The sequence below is a fragment of the Equus asinus genome, unplaced genomic scaffold (genome assembly GCF_041296235.1).
Source record: "Equus asinus isolate D_3611 breed Donkey unplaced genomic scaffold, EquAss-T2T_v2 contig_1, whole genome shotgun sequence".
In the NCBI taxonomy this organism is placed as follows: domain Eukaryota; kingdom Metazoa; phylum Chordata; class Mammalia; order Perissodactyla; family Equidae; genus Equus; species Equus asinus.
In genome coordinates this window covers 494,112-514,897 of record NW_027224738.1, presented here as the reverse complement: position 1 = coordinate 514,897, position 20,786 = coordinate 494,112, and positions in this window count along the sequence as shown.

The following is a 20,786-nucleotide window of genomic DNA, read 5'->3' as shown; positions in this document are numbered from 1 at the left end:
TTTTTTATATTTTACAATTCTTTGTTGATATTCTCACTGTATTCATCTATTCTTCTCCCAAGATTAGTGAGCATCCTTATGACTTTTTACTTGAACTCTTTGTTAGATAGATTGTTTATTTCTTTTCCATTTAGTTCTTTTTCTGGGGTTTTGTCCTGTTTCCTTGCTTGGAATATACTCCTTTGCCTCCTCACTTTGTCTCTTTCTCTGTGTATTAGGTGGGTCCACTACGTGTCTTGATCTTGTAGAGGTGGCCTTATGTAGGAGGCATCTTTGGAGACCCAGCAGTGTGCTTCCCTCTTGTCACCAGTTCCGAATGTTCCAGGAGTGACCGCTGTGTGGGCTATGTGTGTCCTCCTGTTGTGTCAGGATTGCTCTTGCCGTAGGTGCCCAGGGAGTCTAGGTTGTGCCCCTGGCTGACTGGTTGTAGTGCTCTGCTGCGTGTGGCGGATATGGACACTTAAGTCTGTTTATTGGCTTTGGGGAGCCTCAGTAGAGTTGAACAAAAGGTCTAATAGCACATTTCTGTTGCAGGTTTTCCGTTAAGCGGGTGGGTCCAGAACAGAGCTGATCATGAGGCTCAGGGGCTTACAATTGCTGCAGGACTTTGGCTTGCAAAAATGTTGTCAGCTCTCTCAGGATTGCAGCTGTGTGGGGCTGGCACCAGGCATGGGGGTATCCAGTTGTTCCAGGCTTTGGAAGGATGGGCCAATCCCCTATGTGGCTGTTTGAGAAGCACAGGCCTTCTGCCTCTGATAAGCCCCATGGCCCACAGGTCCACATCCACCCTCAACACAGTCCTGGCCCTGTGGACACTTCCCAACTCCCTGGAACAGACCCAGTCATTCCACTTTAGAGCCACCCACACACTCCACCAGTGCCCCACACTCTCCACCCACTTCTCATGCATGCCCTTCCCCACAGAGGCAGGGCCACTTGCCTGCCTGCAGAGGATGCATTTACAGAGTCTATGCAGGCTTAAAAGTTGCTTGAGGGCTTGCTGTGGGTGAGGCCAGTCTCTAGGGTGGGCTGTCTGCCCTGCCTGAGCTGGATTTATTCTACACTCTAATGGGTGGGGCAGACTCTGAGCTAACAGGCCAGGGGAAGAACTCCAAGGGCATCTGCCAGCATCTGTGTCAGCACACCTGTACTAGGTCACGATAAAGGCTGCTGCCAATGTCTCAGTCCCTGAAGAGGTCTTACATCTCACTGAGATGCACCCAGAGCCTATCAGGTGAGTCTCTTTTTACCAAAGGACCTTGCACCTTTCTTTCTGGTAATTTTAGGTTGCTTTCCAAAACAGGGAAGTTTGTGTGTGGGCCTTTTGAGAGCTGGCTTTTTTCTGCTTTTGTCCAATAGCTTTCTAGGGATATTCCTCATTGTAGTTAATAGTCAGCAAAGCCAGGTATTATAACACTCATTTCAGTTGTACTGAGTCTGAAGGATGCTTATAGGGGCAGTGTTCCCCTGGTCAGGTACCCCACTCCTCTGGGGAAGACTGCACACCTTAGGGCTCCTCCCACCCAGTGTGAAGCTTTGCAGCTCACAAAGTTGGCTGTTTTCTCTCCAGACAGGAATTTCTGCCTCAGTCAGGAATGTCTCATGATGCGGGGCTTCCTTTTACCCAGTTTTCAGTTCTTTCTTAGGGGTAATTGCTTCAAACACAGTTGTAACTTCGTTGTGCTCATGGGAAGAGGTGAGTTCAGAGTCCACCTACAACACCATCTCGACACCACTCTCCTCAGGAACACTCTTTCAATAAATGTGAGAGAGAGCCTGAATGAAGGACTAAAACTGCAAAGATTGAAGAGGCAACTGTCAAGATGATTCTCAAGAGGGAGAAGCAAGAGTTTTCCCCACCACCGTACTCTACTCGATGGATGTTATAGATATTGCACAGCTAGAGTGAGAAGTCTTAAATCTCTTCTAGACACAAAACCTTTCACACTTACCAGGAAGCAGAGTTCAGGAGGAGCATTCTTCCAATACATGTGAGACAGAGCCTGAGTGAAGGGCCTGAACTGCAATGTGGGAAAAGACACTTGCTGATGATCCTAAAGAGCTAGAGTTGAGAGCTTTTCTGCACAGTGCACTTTCTTTCAATTGATATTATAGATATTCTCTTCAAATTGTAGAGAAATGTTTAAAAGCCCTTTTAGGAAAATATCAATATGACTCTGAGCAAGAAGAGCTCAGCAAGAATTTTCCTTCATCACACGTGAGAGCCTGTGTGTAGCCTGAATGGCAATGTATTAAAAGTCACTTATCAAGAAGATCCAAAAGATCTACAAGCAGGACCTTTTCCACACTGTATACCCTCTTTGAATGACGTTACAGATAACCTGTCCTGGCTGTAGTGAAGACTTTTCAATCTCCCCATGGAAGAAACCCTTTCACAATATGGGCAGCTGAGTTCAGCAGGAACATGTTTCATGCAATGGAAGAGAGAATCCGAGCGAAGGCTCAGGACTGCAGTGTGTGAGAAGGCACTTAGAAGGACGATCCTAACCAGCTACAAGCCAGAGATTTTCTGCACAGTGTACTTTCCTTGAATGGATGCTATAGATACTCTCTCACAGCTGTAATAAAATGTTAAAAAGCTCTCCTAGGAGAGGGTCACCTCCAGCTCCTGTCAAGGTGAGCTCAGCAATAGTTTTCCTTCATCACATGAGAGTGAGAGAATCTGTGTAGACTGAATGGCATGTATGAAAAGTCAATTATGAAGACCATACTAAAGAGCCACAAGCCAGAGATTTTCTACACAGTGTAACCTCATTGAATGAAAGTTACAGATAATCTGTCCCAGCTGAAGTGAAAGCTTTTAAATCTCTCCTTCAAAGCAGCCCCTTCACAGCTATGGGCATCTGAGTTCAGCAGGAAGATGCTTTCATGACCTGGGAGAGAGCCTGAGGGAAGGCGGTGAACTGCAATGTGTGCAAGAGCCCTTACTAGGACCATGCTAAACAGCTACAGACCAGAGATTTTCCGCACAGTGTACTTTCCTTGAATGGATTTTATAGATATTCTCTCCCAGCTGTAGTGAAAATTTAGGAGCTCTTCCAGGAAAATGTGACTACAAGCACCTGGCAAGCAGAGCTTAGCAATAGTTTCCCTTCATCACATGCGATCAGAGCCTGTGTGTAGACTGAACTGGAGCGTATTAAAAGTCACTTATCAAGAAGATACTAAAGAGGTAGAAGCAGGAGGTTTTCTGTGAACCCTCATTGAATATTTCTTACAGATAATCTGTCCCAGGTATAGTGAAAACTTATAAATCTCTTCCTGGAAGAAGTCCCTTCACAGCTATGGGCAACTGAGTTCAGTAATAAGGTGCTTTCATGACACAGGAGAGAGCCCGAGTGAAGGCGGTGAACTGCAAGCTGTGAAGAGGCACTTTCCAGGATGATCCTAAAGAGCTACAAGCCAGAGATTTTCTGCACAGTGTACTTTGCTTGAATGTGTGTTATAGATAATCTCTCCCAGCTGTAATAAAATCTTAAAGCTCTCCTGGGAAATGTCACATCCTGCTTCTGACAAGGTGGTTTCAGCAATAGTTTTCCTTCCTCACATGGGTATGAGAGCCTGTGACTAGACTGCTTGGCACTGAGTTAAAAGTCACTTATGAAGACAAAATGAAAGAGCCAAAAGTAGAACGTTTTCCAATGTGTGTGCTAGCACTGGGTGAATGTTACAGATGATCTGTCCCAGAGAAAGTGAAAGGTTTTCAGTCTCTCCTTGGAAGATGTCTCTTCACAGCTATGGGGAGCTGAGTACAGCAGGAACAGGCTTTCATGATGTCGTAGAGATCCTGAGTGAAGGCCATGAACTGCAATACGTGAGGCACTTACCTAGATGATCTGAAACAGCCAGAAGCCAGAGCTTTGCTGCACAATGTACTTTGCTTGAACGTGTTATAGTTATTTTCTCCCAGCTGTAGTGAAATGCTTAAGTGCTCTCCCGGGAAAATGTCACTTCCAGCTCCTTGCAAGCTGAGCTCAGCAATAGTTTTCCTTCATCACATGCGATCCGAGCCTGTGTGTAGACTGAATGGCTGTCTATTAAAAGTCACTTACAAAGATGATCTGGAAGAGCCACAACTTGAGAGGTCATGTTGGAGGTGTAGGGGGACTTTGAACTCTCCTCCTCCCACGAACAGAACCAAGATACAACTTGAACTGAAAAGTGGATAAAAAGAACCCCTGCTTCATGAGACTTTCCTGACTGAGCCAGAAGAGCCAGAATTTCCTGTCTGAGAGAAAAAAAGCCAACTTCCTGAGCTGCAGAGCTTCACAGCTAGCTAGGAGCAGTCCTAAGGTGTACAGCCTTCCCTGGAGGAGTGGGGGACCTGACGGGGATTGTTACCCCTAAAGCATCCTTTACATTTAGCATAACTGAAAATAGTGTCATAATATCTGATGTTGCTGGCTATTAACTACAACGGGGAATACCACTAGAAAAGTTACTGGACAGAAGAGGCAAAAAAGCCTGCTTTTAAAGGGCCCACACACAAACTTCCCTGTTTTGGGAAGCAACCTAAATTCAGAAAGAAAGGTGTAAAGTCCTTTGGTGAAAAGAGACTCACCTGATAGGCTCTGGGTGCATCTCTGTGAGACGTAAGACCTCTCCAGTGACGGGGACGTTGACAGTAGCCATTATTATGACCTAGTACAGGTGTGCTGACACAGATGTTCCAGATGCCAGTGGAGTTCTTCCCCTGGCCTGTTAGCCCAGAGTCTGCCCCACCCACTAGAGTGTAGAATAAATCCAGCTCAGGCAGGGCAGACAGCCCACCCTAGAGACTGGCCCCACCCAACCGCAAGCCCTAAAGGAACATTTTGGCCTGCATAGACTGTGTGCCTGGATCTTCTGCAGTCATGTGAGTTGGTCCACCTCTGCAGGGTAGGGTGGGCATGAGGAGTGGGTGAAGTGTGTGCGGCATTGGTTGAGTGTGTGTGGGCCTCTGCAGTGGGGAAACTGGATCTGCTCCAGGTGATCTGGATGTGTATATGTGCCAGCACTGTCTTGAAAGTGGGTGTGGACATGTGGGCTGTGGGACTTATCAAGATAGAAGACCTGTACTTCTCAAACAGCCACATAGCGGATTGGCACCGCCTTCCAAGGCCTGAAACAATTGGGTAGTCCTGTGCCTGGGGCCAGGCCCACTCAGCTGCAATCCTGACAGAGCTGACATCAGCGTTGCAAGCAAGAGGACTGCAGCAGTTTTAAACACCTGAGCCTCACAACTGGCCACACTGGGCATCTACCCACTTAACAGAAAACTGCAACAGGAGTGCGCTATTACATCTTGCATCCAACTGTGCTGGGGGCTCCTCAACCCTGGTAAACAGATTGAAGGGTCCATACCAGCCACATGCAGCTAAGCATTACAACCAGCTGGCCAGGGGGACAGGCTAGGCTCCCTGGGCACCTGCAGCAAAAGCAACTCTACCACCACAACAGAAATACACATGTAGCCTACAAGGTTCACACCTGGAACATTTGGAACTGGTGACAAGAGGGAAGCACACTGCTGGGCCTGAAAATGTGTCTCCTACATAAAGCCACTTCTCCAAGATCTTGAGACATAGCTGACCCACCTGATACTTAGCTATATATGCTAAGAAAGAGGCAAAATGAGGAAGCAAAGGAGTACATTCTGATCAAGGGAACAAGGCAAAACCCTAGAAAAAGTACTAAATGAAACAGAAATAAACAATCTACCTGACAAAGACTTTAAGCAAAAAGTCATAAGGATGCTCACTGATCTTGGGAGAAGAATGGATGAATACAGTGAGAATATCAACAAAGAATTGGAAAATATATAAAAAGAATGAATCAGAAATGAAGAATACAATACTGGAAGCAAAAAATTCAGTAGAGGAACTCAATAGTAGAGTAGGTGATACAGAAGAACGGATCAGCGAGCTGGACCAAAGAATAGAGGAAATCACCCAAGCTGAACAGATGACAGAAAAAAGAATAGAGGAAATCACCCAAGCTGAACAGATGACAGAAAAAAGAATAGAGGAAATCACCCAAGCTGAACAGATGACAGAAAAAAGAATAGAGGAAATCACCCAAGCTGAACAGATGACAGAAAGAACAATAGAGGAAATCACCCAAGCTGAACAGATGACAGAAAAAAAGAATTAAAAAGAACAAGAACGGTCTAAGGGACCTCTGGGACAACATCAAGTGCACTAACATCCATATTATAGGTGTCCCAGAAGGAGAAGAGAGAGACAAAGGGACAGAGAATCTATTTGAAGAAACGATAGCTGAATACTTTCCTAACCTAAGGAAGGAAACAGACATCCATGTATGGGAAGCACAGAGATCACCAAACAAGATAAACCCAAACAGGCCCACACGAAGACACATAATTAAAATGTCCAAAGTTAAAGAGACAGAGAGAATCCTAAAAGCCACAAGAGAAAGGCAACAAATGACATACAAAGGAAACTCCATAAGGTTATCAGCTGACTTTTCAGCAGAAAGCTTACAAGATAGAAAGGAACGGCATGATGTATTTTCTGCCCCCTCCCACTCACCATTTGATTGTTAAATTTGCTCTTTTCATCCTGGCTATGTAATGCCTAATACCCCTTTGTGACTTGTAGCTCTAATATAGTATTGAATTCTCTCATTTTAAAACTTGCTTCTCCCATCTCCTTTTATACAGAACAGAAACTGCTGTCCTGAAAGCATGAACTAAAGGGATTAGAATTATTCTGGAGGTCAGGTAAAATCTTCCCTGAAGACATGACCAGACAACACAGCTCTCCAGAGGAGATCACAGGGGATGTGATGGAGAGGGAGCAGAGGTGTGGGTGAGAGAGCAGGGTTGTCAAGGACCCTCCTTTATTTTGGGCACACACAACCAAAAGAACAAATGTCATTCACTCCAATGTGGAACAGTTCAGTTCCATGATGGAGAGAAATGAATAAGAGCTCCAGGGCCTGCTATGTGAGCTTACATTCTAGTTGAGGGAGGGAGACCATGACAAAGCAAGGGATCAATACACAAATAAGGATGGATCAGATAGCCGCTGTGCTGAGCTGTGAAGGGACAGCAATTGGTGACATGGTAACTTTAGACCTCTCTGAGGTGCCCTAACTGAAATCTTCATAGCAAGAATAATCAGTCAGGCCAAGATCAGGAAAAATGTCCCAAGGTAGAGAAAGAACTGAATCAATGGCACTAAGTCAGGATAGGGACATTGCGTGTGTATTAATCAGAGTTCTCTTGAGAAACAGAACCAGTAGGAAATATACATAGGAAGAGGATGTCAGAGATAGAGACTATAAGAAATTGGCTCACATATGTGTGACCAAGACAGGAGAAGACAGCCGGACAGAGAGAAGGACTTCCCGCTTGCTCAGCCTTGTTGTTCTGTTCTGATCTTCAATTGATTGGATGAGGCCCACTCACATTAGGGAGGGCAATCTACTCTTCTCAATACCAGTTCAGATGTTAATCTCATCCCAAAATATCCTCATAGTCACACCCAGAATAATGTTCACCCAAATGGGGCACCCTGTGGCCCAATCAAGTTGACGCATAAAGTTAACTGTTGCAACATGTTCCACAAGAGTGAATGAAGCTTATAAGGAATGGGGAAGATGCTACCAAATGAGGTCAGTGAGGAAGAAAAGAAAGATTCCCACCCCAATAGGCCTTGGAAGTGAGCACAAGTTTATAAGTGCTTTGAAATTCCACGGAGAGTTTTACACTAACATTTTCCATCTTTTTATCCCTGCGGCACAGTTGATAATATCTTCAAATCTGGCTTCCAGTTCACTAATTCTTTTGTATGTGCTTAGCCCACTAGCTGAGTTTATAATTTCAGTGATGTGTCAATTCTACAAGTTTCATTTGGTTCTTTTCAATTGTACCTTTTTGGTAATCTTTCATCTTGATGTCAATACAGTCTTTTGAAAATGAGACAGTAAATATATAGATTTTGTCATTTTCAATTTTCAATCTTGAGGATCTGCTTTGTTTTTCCTTTTGTTGTTCTCATCTTTTATTAACATATTGACTGGCTTTGGATTGTTTCCTTAAATGTTTTTTCAATAGAAAAAACTTGTTTTAAAGTACATTCCTGTGGAATAAATTTTATATGTTTTCTGTTAGACATCTTCAAATTTGGTACACGTAAACTAACATTTTTAGTCCACAAAGGTAGTGTTAATTCTAACCTAAAACTAGAGTGAGTTTGTTATATGGGAAGTGGGAGACAGTTGGGTTTTATTTTGTTCCTTTTGGTGAATAAAAATGGTAAAGGAAGAATTCCTTATCCTCCTTCTCTGGATCGAGATTTTTCTGGCTCATCGACTGGGTTCCTGACTTCATGCAAGAAAGGTCTGATCCTTTCTCCACATTGGTCTATTTCCTGCCTTGTGGACACAGCCTGTAAAATGCCTGCCTCTCACCCACAGAATAGGAGAAAATATTTGTAAATCACATATATGATAAGGAATTAATATCCAGAATATATAGAGAACTACTAAAACTCAACAGCAACAACAAAAGGTTAAAAATTGGCAGAAAACTTAAATAGGCTTTTCTCCAAAGAAGATATACAAATGGCCAATAAGCACATGAAAAGATGTTCAACAGTTACTAATCCTTAAGGGAATATAAATCAAAATCACAATGAGTTACTACTTCCTTAGGATGACTACTGTGCAAAAAACAGAAAACAAGTGTTGGCAAGGTTGTGGAGAAATTGGAACCCTTGCGCACTGCTGGTGGGTATACGAAAAGGTGCAGCTACTGTGGAAAACAATGTAGTGGTTCCTCAAAAAGTTAAACATAGAACTCTCATATGATCCGGCAACCCCACTTCTGGAGATCCATCCCATCTCTCTCTCTATCTATCTATCTACATATAAAGAATTGAAAGCAGGGACTCGAATAGAGTTTTGTACACCAATGTTCACAGCCCCATTATTCACAATAGCCAAAAGATTGAAACAACCCGTGTTCATTGATGGATGAATGGATAAATAAAATACTGTATATACTGTGAAACAGAATAAAGGAAACCTCATTTGAAATGATATTGGGAGGCCAGAAGGGGCAGCCCTCATGTGCTACCACTTGATATCAATTACAAGAAGAATCATCAGTTACAGACCCCAACAGGAAAAGATGTCCATTGCATTCCCAACAAGAAATTGACTACCCCAGCAACTCAGCCAATGAGTTGAGAAATCATCACTGTGAACTCTTGCTTTCCACCAATGGACTTTTGTTCAAATCAAACCCTCCCAAATCACTCCTCTTTCTCTATAAAATAGCATTCCTCTCCTTTGTGTGCTGGACTTGCCTATGGCTTTTGCTTGTCCTGAATTGTAATTCCTCTGCTATTCCTGAATAACCGCCTTTTTTATTTTCTTAAATCAACAGTACATAAAATGGAATATTATCCAGTCTTAAAAAGAAAGGAAATTCTGATACATGCTAAAACATGGATGAACCTTGAAGACATTATGTTAAGTGAAAGAAGCCAGACACAAAAGGACAAATACTGCTTGATTCCATTAATATGAGGTACCTAGAATAGTCAAATTCACAGAGACAGAAAGTAGAACAGTAGTTACCAGAGGCTGGGGGAGGAGGGAATGGAGAGTCAGTGTTTAATTGATACAGAGTTTCAGTTTGAGGGGTGAAAGTTCTAGAGATGGATGGTGGTGATGATTGCACAACAAGGTGAATGTATATAATGCCACTGAACTGTATACTTAAATATGGTGAATTTTATGTTATTTATATTTTACCACACACACAAAATGCCTGCCTCTCAGCTTCCATAGACCAGAATTGCTCCCAAGACCCAGAGTCAATTCTGAAATATATTTCTGGATTCACACTGTCTCCTAATTTCTGGCTTCTCTGGATTTTCTTTGCTTGTATCATCAGAGTAGTAAATTAATTTTTTTTCTGTATCATCACTTAGGAAAATACAATAGGAAATATCTCAGAAGAAATCTAGTCCCTCTTATTGCCAGAAACAAAAGTCCATTTGCATGAGTTTAAAAGGGTAGGTGAAATAGTTATACTGATGTTTTTAAACAATTGTGCCACCCGTTGAGGACAGTAGATGTACAAGAGTGGAAGCAGAGAGGTCAGAAGATGTCTTTGCAGTTTTTTAGGGAGATATGACAGTCCCTGGGACTAGCCTGGCAGTGTTGGCATTAGAGGGACGTGGTCATTTTGCAGATTTAGTAGGTGAGATATATTGAGTAGATGTGGTGGACGAGGGAGATAGAAGAACCATGGATACTATCTGTATTTTCATGGATTGTGGTACCATCTACTGAGATGAAAATTACCGGAGAGAAGTAAGTTGGGCATGGGAGGAATCTTGAGTTGTTTTTCTCAGATTACATTGGAAACACATATTTGACCTCCTTGGAGACGATGAAATGGTTAGTTGGATGGGTCTGCAGCTCCAAAGCTGGAGATGTGGATTTGGACATCATTAGCACATAGCTAATGCACACAGCCAACCGTCTGACTGGGTGAGGTGAGCTAGACCAAGTATGGAGACAGAGAAAGAAGGGGTCTAGGTCAGAGCCCTGAGTAACTCCAAAGCTTAGAGGAGCCAGAAAGTGCCACTAGTTTCTTTCCCAGATGCACTCCCAAGCACAAACACTGATCCTTCAGATCAGTTTTATAAGCACATGCATATCCTTAAAATTTTTTTGACTTTTGATTGCGTGATTAACATTTGTGTACAGAACTTACTCTGCAGCTTATTTTTTTTGACTCAATAGTATGTCTTGTAGATCTTAACACACATATTCTTGTACCAATACAATAATAATCTTAGAATATTTTTTCATAACTTGTATTGCAGGACCCTCTTATTTTTGTTCACTCCAAGAATTCTTTGTTCTCCTTGCTCTTTCACTCTTCCATATGTAGTTTAGTATTAGCTGGCGAAGAGTCAGGAAAAGTGCTTTTTTTGGGAATTGCATTCAACTAACATTAATTTAGAAACAATTCACACTCACAATAACATTCTCTTCCTAGTTACCTAGGAATAGTACTCATTTTATTTTGTACTATTTTATACACTTTTTTGTTGTTTCATAGTTTTTTCTCCCACAAATCTGACATGTTTCTCATTCAGCTTCTTCTTGGATCTTTTATATGATTGGTTCCTATTGATAGGGTTCAGGGCAGGCTGCTCCAAGATGTGCCACACCGGTATGTGGACTATTTCAAGCTGAATGTCCCTCTGTGCCAGGAAGAACCATTGCTGGTTGTCGTGTCCCATGTTGGAGGTAAAGTACCTAGTGGTTGGAAACTATTTAGGCCACATTTGAGTACCAAGGAAGGTTAGGAGGGGGAACTCTGAGGCATTTCTCATCTGAAGTCTATGTTTCTCCAAGGTCATAGGTATTGGAGTTCATCTCAAAGTGCTGAGATAACATCACCTTATTGGGCACGTAATTTTTACAGAGGTTTGACAGGCAAAGGGTACAGAACTTCACAACAGGTTTACAGAGCAAGATGAAGAGCAACACTATAAGCCTAGTTCTCAGGATAGTTCTAAACCAGAGCCCAAACAGGAAGGCAGTCAGCTGAACAGATCAAAGGACAATGGGCTAAGTGAAATTAATGGTAGCCAATGTGCTTTCTCTCTAATCTTATGTAATTGGGTTTCTACGTCCCCAGAGGCATTTATCCAAGTGAACAGGAGGTGTTCACCACAGCACAGACATCTTCTTGCTTAGCAAGTAGATAATCAAGGGCTATATGATTATCCAAAACTACCTCAGCCAATGAGTTAAGCAACCTTTGCTGAGCTGAAATTGCTTTGGCTGTGGAATCAGCCAGTTCTGCTAGTGTCAAGGAGAGATTTCTGGTCATTTTTTCTCTGGCACTCACTCTGATCCATGGGAAGAAAGCTCTGCCCACGGAGGCAAACCCAGAGTCATGTAGACCTCCTGGAAGTTCTCATTTAAAGGAACTATGGAGATTCAATGGGAGAGACCAATGAGAGCCCTCTGATTCATTATGCAGAGAGAACAGGACAGTGAATATGGCCAGGGCACACTGTCCTTGTATTCTCCAGCTGCTGTCAAAGCAACGAGTTGTCCAAGCATAAAGGCCTTTACTGAAACCTCCACAGATAACATAAATCAGGGAGTGTAAATAAGGTCCCAGCACAAATGATATCATCTACAGACTCATTCACCAACATAGAGGAATTAGCATTGTATAACCAAGGCTCAGATAGTATGTTGTTAGATACTGAAAGGTTGCCTAAATACATGGGCATGTTAAGATATATGCAAATGATTCAACTTACATTGATGGTCCCACAAAATTTTTCATACAAATATTCAAAACATCTTGTTTTCTCCTCCCAAGGATGGATTAAAGTAAAGCAAGGACAAGTTTAGGCGAGCATAGCATCCTGACTTGGCAAAATGGACCAGCAGAGCAATTTAGACAAACAGCAGCATCTGGAATCTCAGTGAAAATACTTATAGGGTGAACTAAGGGGTCATTACTGTCTTGAACAGACAGAGGTTTTTGATGGTAAACCCAAAAATCAGAGAAGTTTCCCTCTTTTGAAAGGGATTGGGAAACGTGAACAAGGGCATTGTCCTTCCAGGAAAGGGAAGGAGAAAATAAATAAGAAACAGCAGTGGGATGTGGGTATATACGAGTGGTCCGGTCATCTTGGGAAACCTGTCCGCCTCAGATGTCAGCTGCTTCTCTTCCTAGCCAATTTGATTCGGAGATCCCCAGGGTTTGTACAGGACCAGATGTCAGGTGGAGCCTTCTTCGGCTGTGAGATGTGCACCCAAGTCTCAAGTCCCTGAAGTTTGGCTGCCTTCTGGTGGTCAGGATGGCCTGGTATAGTCCCTTCTAAGAGTCTCAAGGGCAGTAAAATTGGGAACATCACTTTGGAGTGTTGTATCCAGACATTTAAGGAAACAGGAAGAATTTAGGATCCAATTTAGCTTACAGGTATAACAAAACCTTAAAGGCAATTAATAGGGCTAGCATTTAATATCTATACAGGTGAAAACAGAATTTTTTCCTCCACAATTAGCTTGGCTTTTATTAAAGGTAATCAAAGTAAAACTAATTTGTTTGTATTAAACTCCGCCTGATTATTTATATAAATGAAACAAGGATAGTGATTGACCATATAAGCTCTTTTTAAAGATTGCTTTTCTGGAACCTTGTAAGCAAGGTACTATGCTGATTTTTCAAGCAGTTTCTTAAAGCCATCAGTCAGGTCTGAGTCTATGTACATTTTTCTTAAATATAACCTTCTAGTCAAAGCTTTGGCTTGCGCAATGCAACCAATGTTTCTAATTGTGTTTTGTTACAAGGAGAACAGATCTTCACTGAGCCTGTGCAAATACATATATCATCACAAAAAGAATACTTAAAAGTCCCTAAATTCTGGAGGGATCAGGTAGAGAAAAAAAATGTTTCAACCTTGTTGCAAAGATACACTTTACCAAAATGTTGTAAGTTATAGATTGCTTAAAGTAGAGGAGAAAAAGGGGTCGTTTACATCTGGAAAACAAAACGTCAAAGCAATCAGTCTTCCACTCGAGTTCCAGAAATTTCCACCCAGTTCAGAGTTATGATTTTAAAGTTGTCAAAATCTGTGTTCCAGGGTACTTGTCAGTCTTTTTTCAAGAATCTCTTTGAAAATGGAACATATTTGTAGAAGCATCAGCGTAAAACAATAACTGACTGTGACTGACAAAAGACTTACAAAAAGGCAATGGGTAAATACAATTGACAAGGAAATTTGGGTATTTTTTGATGTACATTTTAGATAGTAACTAGAACTGCAGTTAATAACGTTATAATAGGACATATCAGATTTTTAGGAATTATATACAATTTCTACAACACATTAGTAACGTTCACCCATACAATAAACCTAAAAAGATTTATTATTGCTTATTTGGCCATGTTTCTCATGTAATTTGATATATCAAATAAGCCTAATTAGTGTAATATGTCTCTTTTTATAAGGAGAGGGAATAAATCTTTTGAGATGTCCGAGGTGCCACTCAGAAAATCCCAAAATTATATCCAGGTTGAAAAAAACTTCATTTAGAATTTGAATATTTTGGGAAGCTTGTCAAAATAGCAAAAGGTTTGGACGCTTGACCAAATAGGATCACACATCAGTATAAAATAATATTTAAGTATCTATTTGACCAAAGTAACAGAACAGGTTTCAAAGGCAAATAAAAAAGTCACGTGGTGATAAGCAAAACTCAACTTCAACCCTAAGAAGATTGAGTTTTCCTAAGAAAGTAGAGACCTAATTTTAAAAAGCACAAGAAATCATTTTGATAAAACATAAAATCTCTGTTTTGTAGGCATATTACTTAAAGGCAAAGAAGCTTTCCAAATCTGTTATCACGAGCAGACCAATAGCCCAAGAAAACCTTGTCCTTTCCATAGAAAAGAAGGCCAAGTTTTAATTTTGCATCACCTTATTTTAGTATTAAAGCTCATTTTAATAAATTCATTTTAATCTTACCCAGCCTGACCACACATTAAAATTCTTTTCACAAGATTCTTTTCCATAAACCTTCTACAGCTTTCTTTTTACATTTAGATTTTGTCCTATGATTCCCTCTTTCCCATTCCAAAATAACCAGCTTCTTTTTAAGACAAAATTACTTTCTTTTTGCTCAATAAAATGCATTTCCAATCCTTATACCTTCTTTTACCGAAAACACATGCTACTTCCCTTGCATACAGGGGTGTTTCCCTTTTTATTTCTTGTAGCTTTAGTTACATATATTAGAATTCTTAACCCTTAGAGTCCCCAATTCCTGGTAAAAATTAAGAAATAAGAAATTGTGAACTGTATTAGCATTTTGTGGCTTAGCAAACCTAAAATACCTTTTATAAATTTCTAGAAACATTGCCCTTTTTTCTGTGGAAAATTTCTCAGCATGGCATAGAACTTGTTCACTAATAGACTCAAATATCTTTAGTTTTCTGCCACAGGAAGCCAAAATGAGATAAACTTATCTTCGGTAATTAATGTTTTGGTATTTTGTTTAGTTTGGAAAATGATTTAGGGATTCGATGAGTAGCCATTATTTAGTTTAACTTAGTATAAACTTTGATCTCATTTACATTTATTTTAATTACTTGCTTTAGCAATCATGCTTGGAGTAGACATTAAACAGCCAACCATCATCTTGTTACTTTCTTGCTGACAAATTTTGTAGCAGACAGAGACAGCATGAGCCTACATGACTCGTGAACCCAGGCAGAGAGAAAAGTTGCACGTTTGCATTACACCCAACTAATGACTCTGAAGATATGCCTACTTTTTATTTACACCAACAACCTTCAGCCAGCTTTTATTTACTAAAGATTAATTCTAGATCACATAAACTTGAAAAGCATTTGAGTTAGTTTCTTTTATATTTCTGAGATTTAGGAATACTTAATTTATAAGTAGTTAATTTCAAGCCAATTAAATTGAGCTTTTTACAAGTCAATTCTAGTAACATCATTTGGAGGTAGAAAAATATCACATCTCTATAACATGCATACATAGACACATAGACAGACACAAAGAAAGATCTCATAGCTTTCATTTAAAGAACTTTAGACATGTCTCAAAAGAATAATCGGATCCAAGCTGTATTTCTGGCAGATGGACTAAGGTGAAGTTTAGCTGTTCAGAGACGGCTGAAGTCTCTTACTGAAGGTTTTTATTTGCATCATTTTAGAGCTACTTTTGGAGTCATTTTGTCTATCATCAAAAGTCTAGGGTAGTTGATATTTAAACTTTTCCTTCTAGTTTTTATTTGTTCCAGTTAACTTAGAAATAGCAATAAGGAGTTAAGCTTTTGAATCCTCAGAGGTCTGATTTTAAAGGGGCAGGTTTTTGCAGAGAGGAAGAGCGGAAGGTGGCATCTGGGGTGGAGCCTGAGACAAAGGAGTCTGGGAAGACAAGATGGTGCCTGAGACAGAGAAAGGGGGAAGGGAGCAGGAGGCTTAAGAAACCTTTTTGTTTTCCCTCAGCTTTTTAGTTGTTTTGGTGAATTTAGACAAGATGTCTAGTAGTGAGGCAATTTTAGAGCTTTGTGGGTATCCAGTGAAAATACACTTACCATTTGTTTTGCTTCATTTTAGAGCCATGGTCTTCCAATATGATTTTAAGAAAAGCTAGTTTGGGGAGATTGAAAGTTCTCCATGATGGCCATTGCAATTCTGAACTGCTTTTGGTCAGTTCATCCCACTTAGTTAAAAGTGCACATATAGAGGCCCACAGTTCTTAAACATAACCCGGCTGGCATCCCTGAAGGAGGATTTCCCTCAGAACATTTAGATGACTGGGATCCCATTTCCGAAATGTCCTCTGAAAACCCAAGAAAGTCTCTGGAGTCCTAGCCCTGAGCCCTGAAGGAATCTAAAGACAAAAGAGTTGCTGTATTCCCAACCCTGATTCCAAAAGGAACCTGAAAACCAAAGAAACCTCCAGGAAGTCAGCCAGCTTTGAGCAGTCCCACGAGTCCTTCTAGGAGGTGAAGTATCAAACCTGACTGTGATCTGGAGGACCCCACCCTTGGGCCCACAACACTGATGTTCATGCCAAATCCTAGACATGAATGATGCCAGCAGCTCTGTTCATCACTGCTCCAAGCTGGAAACCACACAATGTCCTTCAAAGAGCAAATGGCTAAACATAGGGTTGGGGGTTAGTTGAACAGTGGGTGGAAGTGGAGAGAGGTGTTGGGAGACACATACCAGAGGAGGACTGGGCAGGACCGGGCAATGGATTGTGTGTGATTTGGGGAGATACAGGATGAGGACACACTTCTGGAGTTTGGAAAGAGTGAGGTCACCAGGTGAACAGGGATACAGTCCACTCAGCGGGGAAGCCTGGGGCACGGCCCAGATGACGCTGAACAAACTTTTAGTGTCAGATCATTCTTGGAATGTAATGTTCAGGCAACATCCAAGCCAGAAGATCAACCAGGCAGTTGTATGTCTGATTCTGGGTGGAGATAAATCTGGGGTGCATAAGCACTAAGGTGGTAATGAATGCCTTCAGAATGGATTGGATCACCCAGAGGTTATTTAAAACAATGAAAGCATAGAGATAAAAGATTACGGCCCTGAGTTGAGCATGGGAGCACTTCAATTATTAAAACCCAGGCAGATGAGGCTCTGCTGGCAAACATTCCTGCGGAGGAGCATCCAGAGAGGTAGAAAGAGAAGGAGAAGATTCTGGCATCAGGAGCAGAAACCAGAGTGTCCTCAGAAACAAGGAGGAGCCCATCCCCACTTCTTTGCCCCTGTCCACCCCAGAGCCAGGCAGGTGCTGGTATCCCAGCCCCTCAGTCTCGCTGCTCCACCCTGACCTGGGGCCAACCAGGGTGGGTGGGACCCCAAGCCTCTAGGTCATTGGCCTCTTCCATATACCAGAGCCCCTGGAGATTCAGTGGGCTGTCCCAACCCTCCAAGACCTGGGGCTGGCAGTCCTGATCTCTGGGCCAGTGCAGTCCTGCTCTGCAGGAGACTCAGGCTGCTTTCCCAAGGGAAGGATATTCCTGTCACATGGCAGGGATAAGCCAAGGGGGCAGCATCCCTTTGCACCTGGACCCCATCTTACAAACTTTGAGTGCCCTCCACTCTGGAGAAACAAGATGACTGATGCTTCAGGCCCCACTGGCCTACTGATATCCACTGCTCTCATGGGAGGCATGAGCTCTCATTAGGTCCAGGGTTACCCAGCAGGCAGGGGAAAGACACACACAACACATACACTCACACACTCCCCAAGGGCCAGTTGGTCCTCCTGCTGGGGCCCAGCAGCGGTGGTAGTAAAAAAAATTTCAGGAGACCATCGCTGCCACTTCTTGGTCCCCTAAGCTGTCACCCCCAGCTGATTCAAGTTTGTTTGTTTGTTTGTTTGATGTTACCACAAATTGAGAGCTTGGAGCTTCCTAATCTGCCATTGCATTTTATTCTTTCTACTCCACTCCTTCTCCAGAGCACACAATCATAATTAAGAAAACAATATTATGCATATATTGCATTTGGCTTTCAAACTTGAACCAAGGTTAGTAAGAGAGGGAAATTGAGTTGTCTTTGTTAAGAGAATTTTATCTTTTTTTGGTACTATCAAAATGTTCAAGTATAGTCTATAAAAACCTTAATATGTTCAAAATTGAGAAACATACATAAGTGGTTCCTCATTGCTGTCTCTGGTCCTATCCTCTCCCCCCACCTCCAGGCTGCAACTATTTACTGGGGGGCTTTGGGGAGAAAAGAAAAAGAAAAAAAAAGAAGATTGGCAACAGATGTTAGCTCAGGTGCCAATCTTAAAAAAAAATATTGATTTAGTTGGTACTTTACAGATTACAAATGCTGTTATATATGTAAACTGTGAAATGAAGAGTTGGTCTTCTCACCACATCCTCACATGGTCTTTCCTCTGTACACTATAGCTTATAAAAACTTTAATATGTTCAAAATTGAGGGACATAAATAAGTGGTTCCTCATCGCTCTCTCTCGTCCTATCCTCTTCCCCCACCTCCAGGCTGCACAGCCTCCACTCCAGCTCTTGTGACACTGGACTCACCTGCTGAAACACCTACCTCCCCACTGGTCTAGGAGCTTCTGCCCTCACTCATCTCTATTGCCTGTGTTCACACATATGTAAGGCCACTGCAGCTACTAACATGGTAAGTGAGGGAATTATTTCTCCACTGAGCCACTGGATGAGAAGAAAATCTTTCCCATCTCTTCTGTGAAGACACAGCCTCAATGGAGACTAGAGCAAGTGAGTGTGAATGCTGGGAAGATTATTTCCACACCCATCCCTCACCTGCTGCACGCCTAACAGGGTGGTGAACATAATGGACACCAATATTTCCCAGGGTGTTTAGAGGATCCAGGCCCGAAGGAGAAACCCGACCACTTGGCAAAAGAGGGATCAATCCAGGAATGAGAGCAAGTCCCTTCTCACCTGTTGTGTCATTGTCAGGAGCTCAGCTGCCACCCGTCCTCCTCTGTGTCTCATCCAGGAACAGTTTGAAAACTAAGCAGATCAAGCTGATGAAAAAGAAGGAAGTCATGAGAATCCAGTCTTTAAAACAAAAGAGAGACCACATAGGTAGGGAGTATCGCTGGATACACCAGGCACGAACCCCTGAACATTCACCTGGGAGTGGCCCCCACCCAGCCCAACCCACAGGAATGCCCTGTGAGTGAAGACCAGCAGGGAGACCCTCTCCCCTCCCAGGGTCAAAAGTAAGAAGGCTTTGGTGACTTCGCACATAGGAAGATAGCAATATCCCCATTTTACAGATAACAAAATGAGCATCGGGGATGTTATGGGCTGGACTGTGTCCCCCTAACTCACATGTTGAAGTGCCAAGCCCCACTGTGTCTGTATTTAGAGACAGAGTCTTTAAAGAGCTAATGAACATTAAATGAGGTCCTCTGGGTGGGGCCCTAACCATAAGACTGGTGTCCTTGTAATAAGAGGAAGACACACAGAGGAAAGACCATGTGAGGACGTGGTGAGAAGGCAGCTGTCTGCAAGCCAAGGAGAGAGGTCTCTGGAGAAACCAACCCTGCTGACATCTTGATCAACTTTCAGCCTCCAGAATTGCGAGAAAATACATTTCTGTTATTTAAGCCCAGTTTGTAGTATTTGGTTAAGGCAGCCCTTGCCAAATAATAATAGTTTTAGACTTTAATTAGACCTCCTGTTCATAGTTGTTATTTAATTTTTAATTCCTAGGATTAAAACCATATCCTAGGAAACCCTCACAATTGTCACATGGGGATTCTTGTCTCCACAGCAGCACACCACTCTGGAATTTATGGGTTAATAATTCTTGGTTAGGTGCACTCGATTGCTTCTCCAACACCACCCCAGCCCTTTAGAGCCCCCACCCTCCCTGCTGTGCCCTGCCACCACTCTCTGGATGCACCTGCCTTCAGTCCCCTTGGCTCCTCCACATGTGGGATTCAGATAACATCAGAAATTCAGCCCTAGCTCTGCTTAACATGGCCTCGGACATGTGGCCAGGCTCCTGTGGTATCTCTTTTTTTTTTTTTTTTAGGAAGATTAGCCCTGAGCTAACATCTGCTGCCAATCCTCCTCTTTTTGCTGAGGAAGACTGGCCCTGAGCTAACATCCATGACCACCTTCATCTAGTTAATATGTGGGACACCTCCCACAGCATGGCTAGCCAAGCAGTGCCCTGTCCGCACCCGGGATCCAAACCAGCAAACCCTGGGCTGTCAAAGCAGAATGTGCGAACTTAACCTCTGCGCCACCGGGCCGGCCCCTGTAGTATCTTTTTAGTGGTGAGTGGAACGATCTAAGGACTCATGTCAGTGACTCTCATTACACAAGTCAGGCACTAACCCCTCTCACCCAGGGAAGAAGCAGGAGTGCACACATCACAAGTCTAGTCGTGTCCCACAGTCCCCACAGGGTGGACAGGCGGAGCAAACAGAGAGTGCAGGAGTTTAATTTGGGGGAATTGAGTTGACTCCTGCAGATATCTTAGTGAAATGCTAGCTAGAGTTCCGTCTTAGTCATTAGCATTGGCAGAAACATTCTTCACCTCACAATTTACGTATATACATATATATTTGTAAACTGTAAAGTACCACCTAAATCAATATTTTTTTAAAAGATTGGCACTGGAGCTAACATCTGTTGCCAATCTTCTTCTTCTCCCCAAAGCCCCCCAGTATGTAGTTGTATGTTCTAGTGGTGGGTGCCTT